The sequence below is a fragment of the Carica papaya genome, chromosome 9 (genome assembly GCF_054855325.1).
Source record: "Carica papaya isolate Zhongbai chromosome 9, ASM5485532v1, whole genome shotgun sequence".
Taxonomy (NCBI): domain Eukaryota; kingdom Viridiplantae; phylum Streptophyta; class Magnoliopsida; order Brassicales; family Caricaceae; genus Carica; species Carica papaya.
The window spans coordinates 22,255,680-22,277,077 of NC_142317.1; the positions used below are offsets into that span (position 1 = coordinate 22,255,680).

General features: G+C 31.3%; 1 pseudogene; it reads left to right on the forward strand.

The window, feature by feature from the left end:
- Positions 1–13,934, forward strand: part of LOC148240186 (neutral/alkaline invertase 3, chloroplastic-like) — a 73,667-nt pseudogene extending 59,733 nt beyond the window's left edge.
- Positions 13,935–21,398: the final 7,464 nt, after the last annotated feature.

Here is a 21,398-nt window from a genome sequence, read left to right on the forward strand (position 1 = left end):
AATTGTATTTTTATGTGTATTCTTACTTGGAGGTTTTTGTATTGTCTTATGATTGATGCATATCACTTAATTAATAGATGTACCCAATTTTTATTTTTTAATAAATAATTAATGAAGGAAAAAATGAAAATCCTTCTTAAGGTATTATTTTATTTTACATATTCTATAAAATTTTATTTTCATGTATGTCTTTTTTCTTTTGGACTTCGTGAAAATTTTAGCTAAATTTAAATTTGCATGCTTATACAGCATGAGTTTTACGTCATTAAAAATTTATTTTGTTAGCTCCATAATTATAGCTATTAATAATTATAATAAATTATAACAATATGATAGTAGTTAAAACACTTATTTTCTATTTAAAATTTATAAGTTTAACTTTTATTAAAATGTAGAATATTTTATACTGTATAAGTCTATAAATTTAAATTCAATTAAAATTTTTACGAAATCTATAAAAGAAAAAGATATATATGAAAATAAAATTTATAAAATATATAAAATAAAATATTATCTCAAGAAAGATTTTTATTTTTTCCTTCATTACTAAGAATTCATGTTTGGTTCCATCCACTGCCTATGAACAATTTTTTTGAAAAAATTTAAAACAATTTTTAAAAAAACTTAGTAATGAAATATATTAATAATATGTACAATAAAAAATAAGTATGAAATTGATTTACTATATTCACTAATTGATTTGATTTATGACGTCGTCAATTATGTATGAAAGTTTACCCTTCCTTACTCCTTTCATCATATGCCTTGACATGTGTATATATATATATAAACATATAATTCATATATATGATGGAGTATGAGCAATCATATGTGGTACCAATCATATGTGGCACCAATAGGTAAGAAGTTCATTTGTGATCGGTGGTCGTGTTTACTCATTAAGTTCTATCTCGATGGCTATCTTCACATCCTCTATCATAGGTAGCCGGATAAATGCTTCAATGAAGCTGCTGCTCGCTACATACATACAACAATATTAATTATATGTATCAATAAAAATATATTAAATGATTATTCGAATCATTAATTTATTACTATGATATTCAACGCAGTTAGTATTGTGATATACGTACATACATTATCTATACACACACACACACACATATATATTGATAAATTGAGAGGGTTATATATATATATAGACACACACACATTATATATTTATATAATTCCCAATTATAAGTATCTTCTTTTTGAAGTTTTTAACTTTTCCCCATTTCACCTTCTTGATTCTATCATATTTTTGCATAAATATATATGTATATATAGATACTATCTTCATTTTCATCTTTATTAATTAATAAAATCTTTTTTTCATATTTTAATATGGTCCCAAAATGTTAAAGTATAAGAGCCAAATTCAAATATGAAGGAATTTGGTTTACAAGTTTATGAACCTATTTATATATTAATAAATTAAATATATTATATATTTTTATTAATCTAGGTAATATTTCAAGAGATTATTATATTTCAATAGTATATTAAATATATTCTCAAATATATTAAATAGAATAAAGTGTTAAATTTTAAACAAGCTATTCACATAACTTATCAAACTCAATTTTATATATTTTGAATTTATTTAAATTTATTCAATTTTTTAAAAAGTTTTGTGACCTTCTCTTTTTGGCACGGGTTTTATGCATTTGAAGTCACAGTGGCCATAGAATACTTACACATGATGGGGATAGTTTACTGTGATTTGAAGACGTGTTAGTAAGATTCGACGGTCTTATTTTATTGATTGACTTTGATCTCTCACAAAAAGACGATAATTCCACATCAACGATTCATATAATTTCTAATCAAAATGCATCACTAATCACAAAAACAAGTTGTTACCCTGATGATCAACCCAGCTTTTCTAATTCATCATGCATTCTACCCAATTGTATCACACCTGCAATAGCCTCTTGCTTACACCCTAGTCAACACAAATAAAAAAAGTCAACACATCACACAACCGTTGAAATCATCACAGAGTCAATCAACGTCCAGTCAAGGCCTTTTGTTGGGACCCACGAGTACTTGGCATGAGAAATTGTGTCTAGTGAAGGGCATGGAAACACGGCTGATTGGTGGACACTAGGGATATTCGTATTCGAAATGTTATATGGGACGATGTCTTATAAGGGAGTTGACTAGGAGTTACCTTTAGTAAATATTGTGGCTCGAGCACTTGAGTTTCCCAAGGAAACCATGGTTTCGGAGCTAGCAAAGGATTTGATCATACCGCCATTAATCAAGGACCCCACAAGGCAAATGGGGTCCACAATGGGTGTAACAACAATCAAACGACACCAATTTTTTGATGGGCTTAATTAAGAACTTTTGAGATGTATAAAATCATCATTTGTTCCTTCTCCTGTATCTTGCAAGGAGTTTATTGCATTTGATAGTACTATAGAGAGTTCAATATAGTATTAATAGGAAGCAAGAAATTTAGTCTTTAATTTACATGATATATGTTTTTTTTATGTATATTGAATTTTAATAACTAAACAAAAGTGGGATTTAAGTAATTTGTACATTAGGGCAAGAAATTTTAAAGAAATTCACGTTAAAAGGTTTAATATTTATAAAAATATATAATTAAAGATTTATTGGATCATTTGTCTGCCAAAAAATATAGCATTTTCAATTGTTCTCAATTAATGTCTTTACTTAACCGTATAAAAGTATTATTAATTTCTCAAATATTTGGTATAAGCGGTAGTAATACTCTTTTTACGATATTACTTGGATAAAACTTAAATGCATTACTTCAAGGTCCTGATAATATCAAGTAAGGAAACTCATGGGTCCTTGTGTAGTGCTTCATTACTGCTTACCTAATTGGGGACAAACAATGTCAAGATTCAAAGATAGTTGAGGATAAGGAAACTTTTGGCTTCTAGAGCTATTTTGATATACATATAAGGTTACAAGATAGCTTTGCCAAAAGTTTGTGTAGGGTTTTATAATTGTTCTCGTGTTCTAGACCTTTCTTATGACAACTTTGAGGTTTCGAGCATGTATTAGAACCTAAAAAAGCTCTAAAACTCCAATGTTACATCTAAATCTTTAGGTTTAAGTATTTTCTTTTTTTTTCTTAATGTTATATTGCACTAAGGTACAAAGTTTTTGTCCTAAAATTTAATTTAGTACAGAGTTTGTTTTACTTAGTTATATGGCAAATTTTGTACCAAGTACAAATTTTGTACTTTATGAATATTTCTCTGAGTTTAGGTTATTACTTGAGGATGTTTAAGCTTTCATTCTGTATTTTGTTTCCTATTGAGGATGTTTAAGCTTTCATTCTGCATTTTGTTTCCTTTCTTCTTAGTTGGATTGAAAAGTATTATAAGAATAATACATTGCTTAGCTAGAGATGAGTACGGACTTCTGAAAGATAGATAAATGTTCATGAATCTCCTCAGTTTTTGCTTCACTTACTTGAGTATGATGTTTTTTATTATTAATGAATAATGATTTTTCTTTAAAAAAATAATAGGTGATTTAGTATTAAAAACATATACTACTAAATTTATAGTTCAATCAAATAATAAAACATAACCTAATTTGAATGAATTATTTAATATTATAATAAATAAGTGAATCGAATGATGTATATTTATTGTTTAAAATGTAGTATTTGATGACCAATTATGAGAACTAACACTTCAGTGAATAATGAAAGGCGATTGATGGTGAATACAATGAAATGCAACCATCACAAAAATAAAAGATTTGGTATCTTGCAATAAAGTAGATCACATTTTCTTTAGATTTTAAGACAAAGATGAACTATTTTATTTTTAATTTTTTTTATACTCCTTTTTGTTGATACAAAAGTTAAACAACTTTTTTTCCGAAGTAAAGAAATAGATAGGGTGGGCACGAAATGGACACATGAGTTTCTCTATTTGTTGTATATTACCTAGCAACATTTCAACTTTTGTGACAATTTGAATCAATCACTAAAATTATATCATCTATTGTCTTATTTCTACCTGTAGTAGTAGCCTTATTAAAGGTACCATATACAAATTTTATACTTGATGAATATTTTTCTAAAGTTTGGGTTGTTACTTGAGAATGTTTAAGCTTTCATTCCTTATTTTGTTTCTTTTCTTCTTAGTTAGATTTAAAAATTCATGAGCCTAAGTTTTTTGTTGACTTTCTTGAGCAAAATAGTTTTTACTGTTTATGGATGATGAAATTTTCTTGACAAAAAGTAAATGTTATAAAGGTTATTATTGTATTGACTTACATTGTATGAACTAATACCATGCTAGAAAGAAATACGACTAATTTTATAGGTAAATCAAATAACAAAGTAGAACTTAACTTGAATGAATTATTTAATCTCATACAAATGAATGAATCAAATGATGTACAATTACTGTTTAAAATATAGAGTTTTGAAAATTGGTCACGAGAACTTATGCTTTGATAAATAATGAGGGGTGATTGATGATGACTGCAATGAGATGCAACTAATACAAAGATAGAAGTTTCGATGTCTTATAATAGAAGAGATCAAATTTTCTTTAGTTTTGAGTACACAAAAATGAACTATTTTATTTGCAGCTTCTTATGTATTTTTTTTACCGATATAAAAGTTAAATAATTATTTTCCAAAGAAATGGATAGATTGTGCATGAAATAGACAAGTGGCTTCCTTTATTTGTTATATATTTATTTACTTAGCGATATTTTGACTTTTAGTGACAACGTCTCTCAGTTTTTTGTTCACTTGCTTAAGCAGAATGGTTTTTATCCATGATTTTTTAAAAGGAAAAAATAAATGTTGTATTGGATGTTATTGTACTAACTTACATTGTTTATTGACTTATATAGTATTAAAAAGAAATACGGCTAAATTTGTAGATGAGTCAAATAATAAGGTATGATTTAACTTAAATAAATATTTTAATATCATACAAATGAGTGAATTAACTAATGTAAATTTACTGTTTAAAATACAATATTTAATGACTGATAAGGAAAATTGATACTTCAATGAATGATGAGAGGTGATGGGTGATGACTACAATTAGATGCAACTAACAAAGACAGAGAAGTTTTAGTGTCTTGCAATAGAGGAAATTAAATTTTCTTTAGGTTTTAGAACATAAAGATAAATAATTTTATTTTTGATTTCTTTTGTACATCTTTTTGTCAATATAAAAGTTAAATAATTTTTTTTTTCAAATAAAGAAATGGATACGTGGCTTCCTCTATTTTGTCGCAAATTTACTTTGCATCATTTTGACTTTTAGTAAAAATATTAATCTATTGGTAAAATTTTATCATCTATTGTCTAATTTTTAGCAGTAACTAACTGTTCTCAAAGGTGCCAATATAGTGCCTTTTATCAGTTAAAGTAATTTATTTGGAGAAAAATCATCTTTGTCGTTTATGCAATATTATAAATGGATTAAATTAAACTCTTATTTTTCTTCAAAAGAAAATATTTTTTCTTATGAAACTGTTGACAAGATTAATCCAAAGTCAAAACACAAAATCCAAAAATATGCAAGTTCATTAATGCATAGAATATTGATAACCTAAATATCAATCACTAGAAATGACCTAAATTGTTAGCAATTTTTTATAAATACTAAACTCATTATAACTCTCCACCACTTCGGTGAGCATTACAAATTCGAAAAAAAAAAAAAATCTCCCTTCTCTCGGCAAAACCATTTTTTTCTTCTCTAATCGTTTCGAATAGGATGGATCAAAGCACGCAACTCCTCGACATGATCCACTCGATGGAACAAGAAGTTTAGTGCTTAACATCTTATTAATTTTTTTCTTATTTGTTTACCAATCACGTACATATTGATATCCTTGATTGATTTACATTTGATTTTTTTCAAAGGGTACGGTAGATCAGTTTTTTGGGATAGCATATGAAATAAAAGGAGTACTTGGTTGCAATCCGAATTATTTCTCTGATCTGGTCTCTAACTTCATAGTTAAATATGAAATCATCTTATCAGACATGACTAAAGCTTTATATGTGTGCAAAATACATATCTCGATATAGATCTGAGTAGTTTATTAACCATGTTTGACTAGCAAATGGGTTTTATTTATTTGGTCTTTTTCTTTTAATTTGTAGAGACAAAGTATCTGATGCAGATTTTGTAACACCCAAATGAAAATAAATATTTTATTTATTTATTTTTATTTTTATTATTTATTTATTTATTTATTTGGATTTTTATTTAATTCAATTTAATTTAATTCAATGAAAATAAAAATAAAAATAATGATAAAATTGGGTTAAAATATTAATTAGATTTAATTGAAATTGATTTTGGAAAAAAGGGGTGAAAATTTAGATTCTGGGGGTATTTTTGAAAATAAAATAGGAAACCGGGGGTCAAAACGTAATTTAGAAAAGTTGTACCACGTCAGCACCACGTTAGCAGCCACGTCAGCGGCCCGGTCAACAGCCCTGGCAAACCAGGACGCACCGCGTGGCAAGGACACACTGACCAGGGGACGGGCCACGGGGGCGATCCGCGTGCGCGCGATCGGACGGCCCAGATCCGTTCCCGCGCGCACAGACGGCCCAGATCAAACGTGCGCACGGACGGCCCAGATTCACGCGCACGGACGACCCAGATCAAACGTGCGCACGGACGGCCCAGATTCAAGTGCACGGACGGCCCAGATTCACGCGCACTGACGGCTCAGATTCAATCAGGCACGGACGGCCCAGATTGCATCGCGATGAACGGCCCAGATTTAATCCCAATTAAATTGCGATCGAACAATCCAGATTCAATCTTGATGGACGGTCAAGATTAAAAGGCAAAGGGTATAAATACCCCCACCCACACCTGACCAAAGAAACCCTAGCCGCCAGTGCTCGCCTGAGAAGAAGAACCAGACGCTAGAGGAGCCGGCCACCGCCACCTGCTGCCACACCCGGGAAGTTTTCGATCGTCGATCGAGGTAATTTTTCTCCCCCTTGCTCATTTTCCGACGCTGAGTCCGCTTATGGCCAAACCGGAGCCAAACCACCGGCCAAACGGCCAGAAAACTCAGTCGAAATCCCACGGCACCGCCGCGTCCCTCCTCGACTTTTGCCTCTGATGAGGCCCTTCCCGGCCTCCGTTTGATGCAAATTTTATACCACTGTGATCACCGTTCTTTTCTCTACAAGTTGATCGGAGCAAAACATCAAAACGCGACTCACGCCGGAGGAGCCACCGCACCCGAGTGCACCGCCGCCAGTAAGTGTCAGTTTTTCGTGATTTTTTGGCCCACCGAGGGCCCTAGGGTTGTTCTATCGCAGGAACCGATGCAAACGTGGCCGAATTTGGCCAAAACGGCCAACTTGAGGCAAATCGCCGCCGCTTGCGGCGGTGCCGTCGCTGGAGCACGGCGGAGCTGCCGTGCCGGAATTGCAATATTGGCCAAAAGGGTCCCTAGGTCTAATTTGGGATTTTTTGGGACACGTGCAGGTACCAGTAGTGCATTTCAGTTCCCTGAAAAAAATTCAATGAAAATTAGGGACAGCCTGTAGGCGCACTGTAGAGCCGTATTCAGACCCCAAAACAATAAGGATCCCTCACCCTATTTCATATCACGGTATTAAAGCTAAATAAATAATTAAACTGTGCTTTGTGACTCTATAGATGTTTAATTTATTAAGGTTACCAATGGAGCTCGAGTCTGATACTACGTTGGTTTGTTATTGTTTGATTTAATTTCCAGTATTAAATGCAGCATGATGTTTGATGTAATTATATTATGGTCCCGTATGCATGAATCATGGTTTCCTTATTATGGTCGGTATTATGCTTAACTCGATACTGTGTTGTCTTGTTTGGTGTCCATTACTGGTTTACATGTTGTGTGTGTTTGCTTGATTGAAACCAAGGAAAAGGTCAAAAAGGTTACGTAAATTGATAGTGGATATTGTGGACAGCCTGACTAGATATCCTGGGAGATGGTGGACGGACCGGGTCCGTAGGGAACCCTACTGGGAATGTGGTCTCTCATACCGGACGGGGTATGGAGACCTTATGTGTTTGGCGCCCATACTGGACGGGGTATGGGGACGGCCTGTTTTACCCTCATACCGGACGGGGTATTGAGGTTCATGGTTTTGGCACCCATACCAGACAGGGTGTGGGGACGACCCTGGAATTAGGTTATAAATGTTAAGGGTTCACGGGTAGCGGGACCCCTATGGATCCCCATGGATACTAGTAGGCTGGTAAATGAGGAAAATATGTTGTGTAATGATTGAAATGCAAAGGCGTGGTAAGTATTATGTTATACAGTTCATATGATTTCATGATGATGATAATGTTATTGCTTTCGTATGTTGTTCTATGGATCTAACCGAGGTAAGTGGACAGTAAAGGATTTTATTATTGATAAAAGAATTTGTTATAAATTATGCTCCATTGGTCTTTTTGTGTTTTCTACCCACCTTTATTTCCGTGGTGGTGAGATAGTGTGATGTCTTTACTGGGCTGGTGTAGCTCATCCCTTACTTAACTATTTCAGATCAGGAAGACGTTGTTCCCGAGCCCGTTCCGCAGGAAGACGGCGAAGGGGACGCCTAAAGACTCCGTAGTTATATTTATAGTTCTTATTTTCGAATATCTCTTTTAGTTAGTTTGTTCTTTTATATTTTGAGCACGTTTTTAGTTTTAGTGTAAGGGATGTTAATCAAAAATTTTATTACGCTTCCGCATTTGACATTTTTAATACACATATTTCATTCTAAATTTTCGAGGCCGTTACAGATTTTCCTAAAATTTGTGAACTTTGCTTCAAGATTAAAGGAGCTCCTAAAGATATATAATTAATACTAGTCATCACAGCTCAAAACTCTTTAATTTGGAGTATTTATGTGTATTATTATTGATCTTACAATATGTATTTAATAATAAAAATTCTCAAGTATAATTTTGTTAGTAAAAATTCATACATTTTAATAGTTAAAATGATAAGTCCATGTATAGTATGATTTGAATTCATACTCTTATAATAAGGATAAAAGTACGTAGATATCAATCTAATACATAAATAATTAATAATTTAATTAACCAAATATCTATTAGCATGATATATATATTTGATTGGTGTATGTGTATACTTAATTAATTAATTAATTAATTAGTTTAATAGTTGATTCATTTCTTCTTTTACAAGAGATCATAAGTTCGAATCAGATTGTACTTTCGTGTGTGTCATCAATTAAAGTTACTTGTATTGTATTGTAATTAGTGTTTATCGCCTAATTAATCTCAAGTCAAACTGCACTTTTATGTGTATTCTAATTGGGAGATTATTTTTATTGTATTATGATTGATGTATACTACATAATCAATAGATTTACACAATTTTTGTTAAAAAAATAATTAGTTGATTTTAATCACAGCCTTGGTGCTTGTCGAGTGGCACTGAAATGTGAAGAATTCATCAAAGGCATCTGATGAAAAGAATGAGGAAGGGTAAGCTTTCATACATAATGGACATCATAAATTAATTAGCAGTCTTTATATATTCATATAGTAAATGAATTTCGTTCTTTTTTTTTATTTTAGATAATACTAATATATATCTTTATTGAGTTTTCTTTAAAATTTTTTAAATTTGTTTTTTTTTAAACAAAGGTGCGTAGCAGCATTGGATGCAATCACAAATGACTTCTTACTTATGAAGGAAAAAATAAACATCCTTCTTGAGGGAATATTTTATTTTCATATATATCTTTTTCTCTTATGGATTTTATGAAAATTTTAACTGAATTTAAATTTGCTTATTTATAAAGTACGAGTTTTACTTAATTAAAAATATGTTTTATTGGCTCATAATTATAGCTATTAACAATTATAATGAATTATAACAATATGGTAGTAGTTAAAATTTTTGTGTTTTATTTAAGATTTATGAGTTTATATTTTAACGAAAAGTAAAACTATTTTTTAAAAATATTAAACATAGTAGTTGTTGCTTCAATCTCCCTGGATATCCAATGTTCGAGTGTTCTCTTCCTCGATTGGGTAGCTCCTTCTCTTAATTTTCTTTTAATTTTTTTTTTCTTCTTTGTTTGGGTTGCTCTCATATGCTTGTGTTATCTTCCTTGGTTCTAACTCTACTAACTATTTTCCACTCCTCAATGCTATAGCATTCACATGCTCTCTTGGGTTGGTCTCTATGTTGGTTGGCAAAGTTCCTTAAGCACACTCAAAAATCAACTTTGCCAAATGCCCAATTTGGTTCTCTAGACTCTTGATGGAGGCTTCATTACTTTGTAGCCTGGTGTCCGGTGCTATCATGAATTTGGCGAGCATATCCCCTATGTTTGGCCTTCATTCAATGGGGGACAGAGCTAGCGGGGAAGCTTGTGTCTGATTATTTTGGTTGCCCCATGGAAAATTAGGGTGATTCCTCCATCCAGCATTACAAGTATTAGAATCAGGATTCCCTTATTGAACTTCATAATTCTGAACTTGCACTGCTTGTGCTGTCACCCTATTCATGTTGTCTATCTTCTTAGTTAAGGCCTCCATTTGTGCAGATAGAGCTGTATAGTTGTCAACACTATGCAAGCTGTAATTATTTCTTGATGAAGATCTCTCGTTCTCCCATTGGTAACTATTATTTGCCATATTCTCAATCAACTTCTAGGCAGCCTCAAGTTTCTTGTTGTTCAGTTTTCCTCAAGCTGCTATGTTAATCATTATCTTGATGTTTGTTGTGAGACCATTATAGAATGTCTGTACTTGAAACAGCATAGGTAGACCATGGTGAGGAACTCTCTTTAGCAGATCCCTAGAGCGATCACAAGACTCATACAAAAATTCTCCATCTATTTATGCGAAAGTGGTGATTTCATTCCTCAACCTACCTGTCTTTGAAGGTGGAAAGTACTTGGCTCAAAAAGGTGGAGTGATATCCTCCTAAGTAGTGATGGAACCAGCTGGTAACGAATTCAACCAAGCCTTAGATCTATCCTTCAATGATAAAGGGAAAAGTCTCAATCTGATTGCATCATTACTCATTCCATTATGCTTGAAAGTATCACAGATTTCTAGAAAATTGGCAATGTGCTCATTAGGATCTTCAGCTGGGAACCCAAAAAATTGTACACTTTGTGGAATCATCTGGATGATGGCTGACTTAATCTTAAAGTTGTTAGCTTTTACAGCTGACCATGTGACACTCGGTTCAATTCCAGTAAGAGTAGAATAGAATAATCCATCATTGTGTGCTCTCTTCGCCCTTCTGGTTCGTCAACCATTGTTGTTGTTCCTCTTCTCAACAAATTTCTGACACGAGATGGGAGAAGTCTACTTCTTGCTTGTGCTCTCAGTCTGTGGCGAGTCCTCTCGATTTATGTATCAAAAATCAATGTTTCTTTGTTTCTTTTTGTCATGCACTATAGAACCCCTTGTAAATAGCTAGCAAAACAAAAAAAAAACAAGGTAAAAATACCAAATTAATAAAAAATAGTCAACTTTAATATTGCTAGTATTAGTCCCCAGCAACAGCGCCAAAAATTTGTTGTTATATGAACTCACCTAGCAAGTGCACTAGTTCGAACACGTACTATAGCAATAAATTTGGATATCGTCCCACGAGGACTAATATAACAATTATTAGAATCACTACTTATTGATATTATTTGGCCAATGACTAAGATAATGAGTATAAACTAAAACTTAACAACAACAAAAAAAACAATGAATTAAGATTAATTAACAATCAAGATATAATAACGGTCAAGATCTTAGAATCCACCCTAAGTTCAACTATGAATTTCCTAAATTCAATCAACAACTAGAACTTTCCCCCAATTTCGTTCAATCATATAGTAATCTCTTCTCAATTAACAATCAAGATATAATAATAGTCAAGATCTTAGAATCCACCCTAAGTTCAACTATGAATTTCCTTAATTCAATCTACAACTAGAACTTTGTCCCAATTTCATTCAATCATGTAGTAATCTCTTCTCAATTAACAATCAAGATATAATAATAGTCAAGATCTTAGAATCCACCCTAAGTTCAACTATGAATTTCCTTAATTCAATCTACAACTAGAATTTTTTCCCAATTTCATTCAATCATGTAGTAATCTCTTTCTAAAGATCAATTACCTTACCTACTTCATTGTAACACACATATCTCTATGGATTAGTATGAATCAGTGCATTAACTTTCAATCATCAAATATATAGATTATGCTTAATATCTCTTCTCACATTCAATCTATTGTGCTAACTTGCTATTCTAATGAACAATCAATCTCTCAATCCAATCATTCATCATAAATCAATAAATAGGTGATCAATCTATTTATGCATTAAGCCACAAGATAACATTAAATATTACTTTTGTAATTTATTTTTTTTCCAATCATCTCCCTTTGTTCATCTTGTCCAACAATTCTGCCTTTACCTCGATTACCGCTGCCTCGATAACCTCCTCTACCACATCCTCTACTTGTGCCTTCTTTGAATCATCTTGTTATTTGGGAGACTCCCCCATCACTTGAAAAAAGCCTTCTCTTCAGTCTTTTCATTCACCTGATTCAATCTTGGCTCATGGGATTATAAAGAACCCATCAACTCATCAAATGAGTAAGTAGCTAAGTATTTAGACTTCTCAATGGTTGCAACAATGTGATCAAAACTTAGAGTTAAACACCTTAACACTTTTGCAATAGTGGTTTGATCAGAAATCTCTTCCCTGTAAGATCTCATTTAATTAACAACCGTTGCAACTCGTAAAAGAAATTCTTGTACCGATTCTCTAATTTTCATTTACAACATCTCAAAGTCACGACGGAGAAATTGAGGTTTTACCATAATTATCTTCGATGAGCCTTTGTATGTTGTTTGCAAAGTCGTCCATGCTTCTTTAGTTGTATTTACAGTTGAAATTTTAGAAAAAATAGATTCATGCACTGCTTGCTGGATGAAAAATAGTGCTTTGGAATCCCTTTTTTTATTTTCTCTTAACCTACCTTCTTCATCCAGATTATACCATTCTCAACCAAGTCCCATAAATCTTAAGACTTGAATAATGTCTTCATTTTAATGCTCCAAAATTCGTAGCTTCCACCATGAAAAGATAGGAATTGATGGTTGAGAAATACTCAGGACATTGCCATTTGTCGCCATGAGATGCACGCCCAATTACAACCAAACTTTGCTCTGATACCACTATTGCTGGAGAAGAGAGCTTTGTTAAACTCAAACTTGCGGCAAATTTACTGCGGCAGCAAGGAAAAATATAGTAGACAAGAAATGAATGCAGTAGAAAAATAAAAATATTAATCATAACATTTTATGGGTATGAATTGCTGCTGGAATTTTAAATGCAGTGGGATGATATATTCAGCAACCAGAAATGCCTTTTAAATAGGCTTTACAACTGAACAAAAAATAAAAAGAAATGGTAGAGCAATCTGCCACTAACTCAAATTCTATTACTACTAACAAAACATCAAAAATTTTAGGAGATAAATCCAAAACTAAGTCAAATATCCAACTGTCAATGTTGAATCAGTCTATAATAGGCAGTGCGACTTAAGATTTTAAAAATTGACTTTCTATAGCTTACTGTTGCAGCCATAAAGATGAAAAGACCAAAAATCACTGCAAGAGCTGTTGAAGTTACGGAAAGACACATATCAAAAGACAAGTGGCCTGAATACTATGACATGAAAATAGAAAGGTTCATCGGGAAACAAGTACGGTTATTCCAAACATGATCAATTCTTGGATACATTGTGGCTAAGCTTCTACTTACAGACCCAAGTGCAGAAAGAATTCTAATAACTAAAGAGGATTCTTAACTTGTCAGTGCCTTCTCTTGCATGATAAGTGCTAACCCCAAGAGAAAACATGGTCAAAAGAACTCCCAACAGACGTATATAATATAAGATTCTGAAGCTGCTTTCAAATAAGGATAGGTAACTTCAATTTATGGCTCAACTTACCTATCTAAAAAACTTAAATGTATAATGGTGATGATAACAATGGTTTATTTTTCATTTTATTTGGAGGTTAAAGCTTTTTAAGCAGTGATTCGGGTATCATAGGATTTTAATGTAAAAATGATATGTTGATTTAGGATTAGCATTAGCTCGTAACATCTTCTTGGATTGGAGATTAAATAAGTTGTTCCTATTTACAGACTTTATATCATATACATAGTATTATAGGAGTGAAAGACATTCTTTTTAAAGAATTCACTATAAATAAAAAATACCTTACATTATTTTAATTTTATTATTTGATTATGATATTTTCTGCATCTTGTAAATCATTTTGTATTTGTTATGGTATTTTTCTATCTCGTAAATCATCACCTTGCCATCTAAATTAATGCTTGATAAAAAAAACTTTTCAATACATTTCCTCAGTTGATTCCAAATTAGTTGAAAAAATTCAACTGGTATGTGAAGCATTGTCTGAGAGAGTGATTAGAAAGTGATGATAAGATATTTCTTGCAAACTCATATTTTATTCATTACATATTTTTGCATTACTATACACTTGTAAGTTTTTAGTTCTTAGCATCAACTCATGAAAGAAACTAAATCTCTATTACAAACTTCCAAGTTTATGGGATCAATTCATAGAAGAAACTAAAGCTCAGCTCATAAAGGAAACTAAACATATAGCATTTAACAACTTTTTCTTCATCTAGGTCTAGCATTAGCCGCAATCCTTCTCTCAAATTGTACTACAAAAAATATCAAAAATAAAAAAATAAACATATTTCCAACAACAATAGAAATTAATCTCATATATATGTATATATTTTCAATTTGTAAATGAAGAAATTACATAGAAATATTTAGGTTGTGGGTCAAATCACACTAGTAATTGAGAAATTGTGTTGTAAAAATAAATATACAATATAATAGCTTAAAAAGATTATTAATGAAAATGTGAAATGATTACCCATTATAAAAAATACCAACAATAATTATTAATTACCTCATGAAGAATGCTTAATTTTTCTTTCAAGATTGAGAATTCATGTTTGAGTGCTTCCAATTGAAAGATACACCTATAGAAAAGACATAAGTGTCTCAAGATGAATTTTTGAACCAAAGTTAATTTGATCATCAATATTTGAGTAAATGAAATTTCAATAGATATATATGTATTTGTGCGTATATTTGTATAAGAATATTATAGAGATGAAAAAAAACACAGAAAAATAAATGTTTGCTCACTGTTGCTTAGATTGTTCCTCAATAGCCTTAAGGAATTCACGACAGATCTGTGCCATGCGACAAGCACCAATGCTAGAGTACTATAGTAACGATGATTATATATATACACACATACACACAATAATATTTCTTATGATCTATACATTAATATCATTTATATAGTTTATCCGAGGTTATATAATTGATTATCATGAAGAAGCCCCTTTGATTTTGAAAATAAGTTCTCCAATCTCGTGAAAGTCCACCTCCGATTTTTCACTGAAGTTAAATAAAGAGCAAAATTATCTATACTTATATGTACACACCCAATTATATATATATATATACCTACATAATATATGAATGATTAAGCGGATATAAATTAATCAAACGGTGGAGCTGCCATGCCGAATCTGATATATTTTCGGTCAGTTGCTGTTTTAGTTATTTTATAGTTTTAAATGCATTGTGGTATCTGATCTATTTATTTTATGGTTTTGAATGCATGAATCACTGTTTACTTCATTATGGCTTGATTTTGTGAATCCGATGATATACCTGCCTTGTTGGATGCTCGTTACTGGTTTAAATATTTATGATTATGTGAGAAACAGAAAACTGAGGAAAAATAGAAAAGGTATGTGAGTTGATAAATGGATAAGTCGACAGCCTCACTAGATATTCTGGGAGATGGTGGATGGACCGGGTCAATAGGGAACCCTATCAAGAATGTTATCTCTCATACCGAACGGGGTATGGAGACTTTAAATGTTTTGGCGCTCATACCGGACGGAGTATTGAGATTCATGGTTTTGGCGCCCATACCGGACGGGGTATAGGGACGGCCCTAGAATTAAGTTATTAAGGTGAATGGTTCACATGTAGTGGGGACCCCTATGGATCCCCATGGATACTGGTAGGCTGGTAAAAGAGAAAATTTGTTGCCTGATGATTGAAATATTAAAAGTATGACATCCGTTATGTTACAGAGTGCTTATGATTTTCTGATATTATAATGTTATTGTTTTCATAAGTTGTTTTCATAAATCTCACCGAGGTAAGTGGACAATAAAGAGTTTTATTATTGATAAATGAATTTGTTACAAATTATGCTCCATTGGTCGTTTTTGTTTTCTACCAACCTTTAATTTTGTAACAGTGAGATAGTGTAAAATCTTTACTAGGCTAGTGTAGCTCATTCCTTACTTAACCATTTCAGATCAGGAGGACTTGGTTCCCGAGCCCGTTCCGTAAGAAGGCGGTGAGTAGATGCCTAAAGATTTTATAGCTTTCCTTATAGTATTCATTTCTAGTATTTACTTTAGTTAGCTTATTTTTTCATACGTTTAATACGTTTTAGTTATTGTGTAAGGAATGTTAACCATAATCTATTTTATTTTGCTTCTGCACTTAGAGATTTTATATACATTTCCTTTAAATTTTCGGAGATGTTTACACAAATCTAGGTGAGCAAAGACAGTTTTCTCTATAAGGTTGAAAGTGGTGTTTTTTAGAAGTCGGAATGGGATTGACAATGGAACAAACAAACTCTGGGAGCCGATCTAGGTGAGTAGAGACAGTGTTCTCTGTGATGCACATGTAGGAAAGTATGAGTTACACAAACTTTAATTAGATGGTTTCTTGATTTTAGATAGATGTAATGGTTAACCCTCACTAGCGAGGGATGTGAACACTGCGCTTGGATGTACTTAATTTTATTTAGAAATAGAAGTTTATTGTATTTTTCGCTGGCAATATAAGTTCTTACGGTACCCTGACTCACTATGGAGGTATGGGTTGTTACAGCTCTTATCCAATCATTTCAAATAGGAGGATTGAAGCACATAGCTCCTCCATATGATCCACTTGATGGAATAAGAGGTTTAGTGCTTAACATCTGATCTATTTTTCTCTTATTTGCTTATCGATCATATATATATATTGAAGTTGTTGATTGATTTGCATTCGATTTTTGTTTAAGGATGCAGTAGAGCACTCTCTTGTAGCAGCATACGAAATGAAAAGAGATACTGGTTGCAATCCTAATTATTTATATGATCTGCTTTCCACCTTCATGGATTAATTTGAAATCATCTTATCGGGCATGGCTAAAGCTTTGTATGTGTACGTAATATATATCTCGATGTAGATTTGAGTAGTTATTAACCATATTTGATTAATTAATGGGTTTTAGTTATTTGATCTTCTTTTCCTAATTTACAGGAACAAAATATCTTATGCAAATTTTCATAAGATTTATGCATTTTGCATCAAGATTAAATGAGCCTCCTCAAGGTATATAATTAATACTAATCATCACAGCTCAAAACTCTTTAATTTGAAGAATTTATATGTGTTATTATTGATCTTATAATATACAGTTAACAATAAAAATTCTCAAGTACAATTTTTGCTAGTAAAAATTCATACATTTTAATAGTTAAATGATATGTCATGAGATGTATAGTCTTATTTGAACTCATACTCTTATAGATAAGGATAAAAGTACTTAGATATCCACCTAATGGATAAATAATTATTAATATAATTAACTATATATGTGTATATTTAATTAATTAAATAATTAGTTTAATAGTTAATGCGTTTCTTCTTTTATAAGAGATTATAAGTTTGAGTCAGATTGTATTTTTATGTGAGTCATTATTTGAAAGTTATTTGTATTGTATTGTATTGTAATTAGTGTATGTCACTTGACTAATCTCGGGTCAAATTGTATTTTTGTGTGTATTCTTACTTGGAGTCAAATTTGTAACCTTCTCATTTTTGCACTGGTTTTATGCATCTGAAGTCATAGTGGCCTTAGAATACCTACATGTGATGGGGATAGTTTACTGTGATTTGAAACCCAAAAATGTGTTAGAAAGATTCGACGACTACATTTCGTTGACCGACTTCGATCTCTCACTAAAAGATGATAATCCCACATCAATATCCACATAATTTCTGCTCAAAATGCATCATCAATCACAAAACAAGTTATTATCCTGATCATAAACCCAACTTTTCTTATTCATCATACATTCTAGCCAATTGTATCACACCTGATGTAGCCTCCTGCTTACGCCCTAGTCAACACAAATAGAAAAAAGTCAACACATCGCGCAGCTATGGAAATCATCACAGAGCCAATCAATTTTCAATTAATGTACTATGTTGGGACCCACTAGTACTTAGCACCAGAAATTGGGTATGGTGAAGGGCATGGAAATGCAGTTGATTGGTGGGCACTAGGGATATTTATATTCAAAATGTTATATGGGATGACGCTATGTAAGGAAGTTGACCAAGAGTTGCCTCAAGCGAATATTGTGGCTCGAGCACCTAAATTCCCAAAGAAACCATGGTCTCGGAGCCAGCAAAGGATTTGATCACGTGATTATTAATCAACGACCCCACCAGGCGAATGGGGTCCATAATGGGTGCAATGGCAATCAAATGACACCAATTTTTTGATTCACTTATTTGGGCATTTTTGAGATGTAATAAAATCACCATTTGTTCCTCCTCCTGTATCTTGTTAGGAGTTTGTTGTATTTGCTAGTACTATAGAGAGTTCAATAGAGTATTAGTAGGAAGTAAGAAATTTATTCTTTAATTTACATGATATATGTTTTGTTATATATATCAAATTTTAATAACTAAATAGAAGTAAGATTTAAGTAATTTATATATTGGGGCAAGAAATTTAATGAAATTCATGTTGAAAGGTTCAATATTTATAAAAATATATAATTAAGAATTTACTAGATCATTTTGTCTAGCAAACGATATAACATTTTCAATTGTTCTCAAATAATGTCTTTACTTAACTGTCTAAAAGTAATATTAATTTCTCTAACAAGTGGTATAAGAGGTACTAACACTCTTTATAAGGTATTACATGGATAAAACCGAAATGTATTGCATCAACATCCTAATAATACCAAGCTGGGAAACTCATGGGTCCTTGTGTAGTGCTTTAGGACTGCTTACCTAATTTGGTATAAACAAGTCTAAGGTTTAATAGTAGTTGAGGATAAGGATGCTTTTGGCTTCTAGAGCTATTTTGAGATACCTATGAGCTTACAAGATAGCTTTGCAAAAAGGTTGTGTAGAGTTTTAAAATTGCTCTCACATTCTAGACCTATCTTAAGACAACTATGAGGTTTCAAGCATGTATTAGGTTTTAATAAAGCTCTAAAGTTGCGGTATTATTCTTTTCTTTTTTTTCTTAATGTTATGTTGCACTAAGATACAAATTTGTTGTCCTAAAATTTAATTTAGTATCGATTTTGTTTTATTTAATTATATGATAAATTTTATAACAAGTATAAATTTTTTACTTGATGAATATTTCTCTGAGTTTAGGTTATTACTTGAGGATGTATAAGCTTTCATTTTGCATTTTGTTTCCTTTCTTAGTTGGATTAAAAAATAGAATAAGAATAATACATAACTTAGCTAAAGATGAGTAAGGACTTCTGAAAGATAGATAATTGTTCATGAACCTCCTCAGTTTTTGTTTCACTTACTTGAGCATGATGGTTTTGGTCATTTACTTGAGCATGATGGTTTTTATTGTTAATGAATAATGATTTTATCTTAAGAAAATAATGTTATATTGGATGCTATTGTATTGACTTCCATTGTATAAGTTTAATTAGTATTAAAAGTAACTACTACTAAATTTATAGTTCAATCAAATAATAAAATAGAAACTAATTTGAATGAATTATTTAATATTATAATAAATAAGCAAATCAAAGGATGTAAATTTATTGTTTAAAATATAGTATTTGACAATCAATTATGAGAATTGACACTTCAGTGAATAATGAGAGGAGATTGATGGTGACTACAACGAAATGCAACCAACACAGATAAAAGCTTTGGTATCTTACAACAAAGTAGATCACATTTTCCTTCTGTTTTAAGACAAAGATGAACTATTTTATTTTTAATTTTTTTGTACTCTTTTTTGTTGATACAAAAGTTAAACAACTCTTTTTTTCAAGTAAAGAAATAGATAGGGTGGGCACGAAATGGACACATGAGTTCCTCTATTTTTCGCATATTACCTAGCAACAATTTAACTTTTGTGATAGTCTAAATCAACTGTTAAAATTATATCGTCTATTGTATAATTTCTAATTGTAATAGGACCTTTTTTAAAGGTACGAGGTACAAATTTTACACTTGATGAATATTTTTCTAAAGTTTAGGTTTTTACTTAAGGATGTTTAAGCTTTCATTTCGTATTTTGTTTCTTTTCTTCTTAGTTAGATTTAAAACTTTAATCGAATAGTACATAACTTAGCTAGAAATGTAGTAAGGACTATTGAAATATATATATTTATTCATGAGCCTAAGTTTTTTGTTGACTTACTTGAGAAAAATGGTCTTTATTATTCATGGATGATGAATGTTTCTTTTAAAAAAAGTAAATGTTGTAGTGGATGTTATTATATTGACTTACATTGCATAAACTAATACCATACTAGACAGAAATATGTCTAATATTGTAGGTTAATCAAATAACAAAGTAGAACTTAACTTCAATGAATTATTTAACTCATACAAATGAACAAATAAAATGACGTACATTTAGTGTTTAAAATATAGTATTTGATGATTGATTAGGAGAACTGATGTTTTAATAAATAACGAGAGGTGATTGATGATGATTGCAATAAGAAGCAACTAATACAAAGATAGAAGCTTTGATGTCTTATAGCAGAGGGGATCAAATTTTCTTTAGGTTTGAGTACATTAAGATGAACTATTTTATTTCCTAATTCTTATGTATTTTTTTGCTAATATAAAAGTTAAATAAATTTTTTTTCTAAGTAAAGAAATGAATAGGTTGTGCATGAAATGGACAAGTTGCTTCCTTTATTTGTTGTATATTTAGTTAGCGATATTTTGACTTTTAGTGACAATGTCTATCACCCACTAAAATTGTGTCGTTTATTTTCTAATTTTTAGTTGGATTTAAAAGTAACTTTCATTCCACATTTTGTTTTTCTTTTTCATAATTAGATGTAAAAGTGTAATTAGATAGTATACAACATAGCTAAAGATGTAGTAAGGACTTCTAAAAGATAAAGTTCATGAGTTTTAGATTTTTGTTCACTTGCTTAAGCAGAATGGTTTTTATCCATGATTTTTTTAAA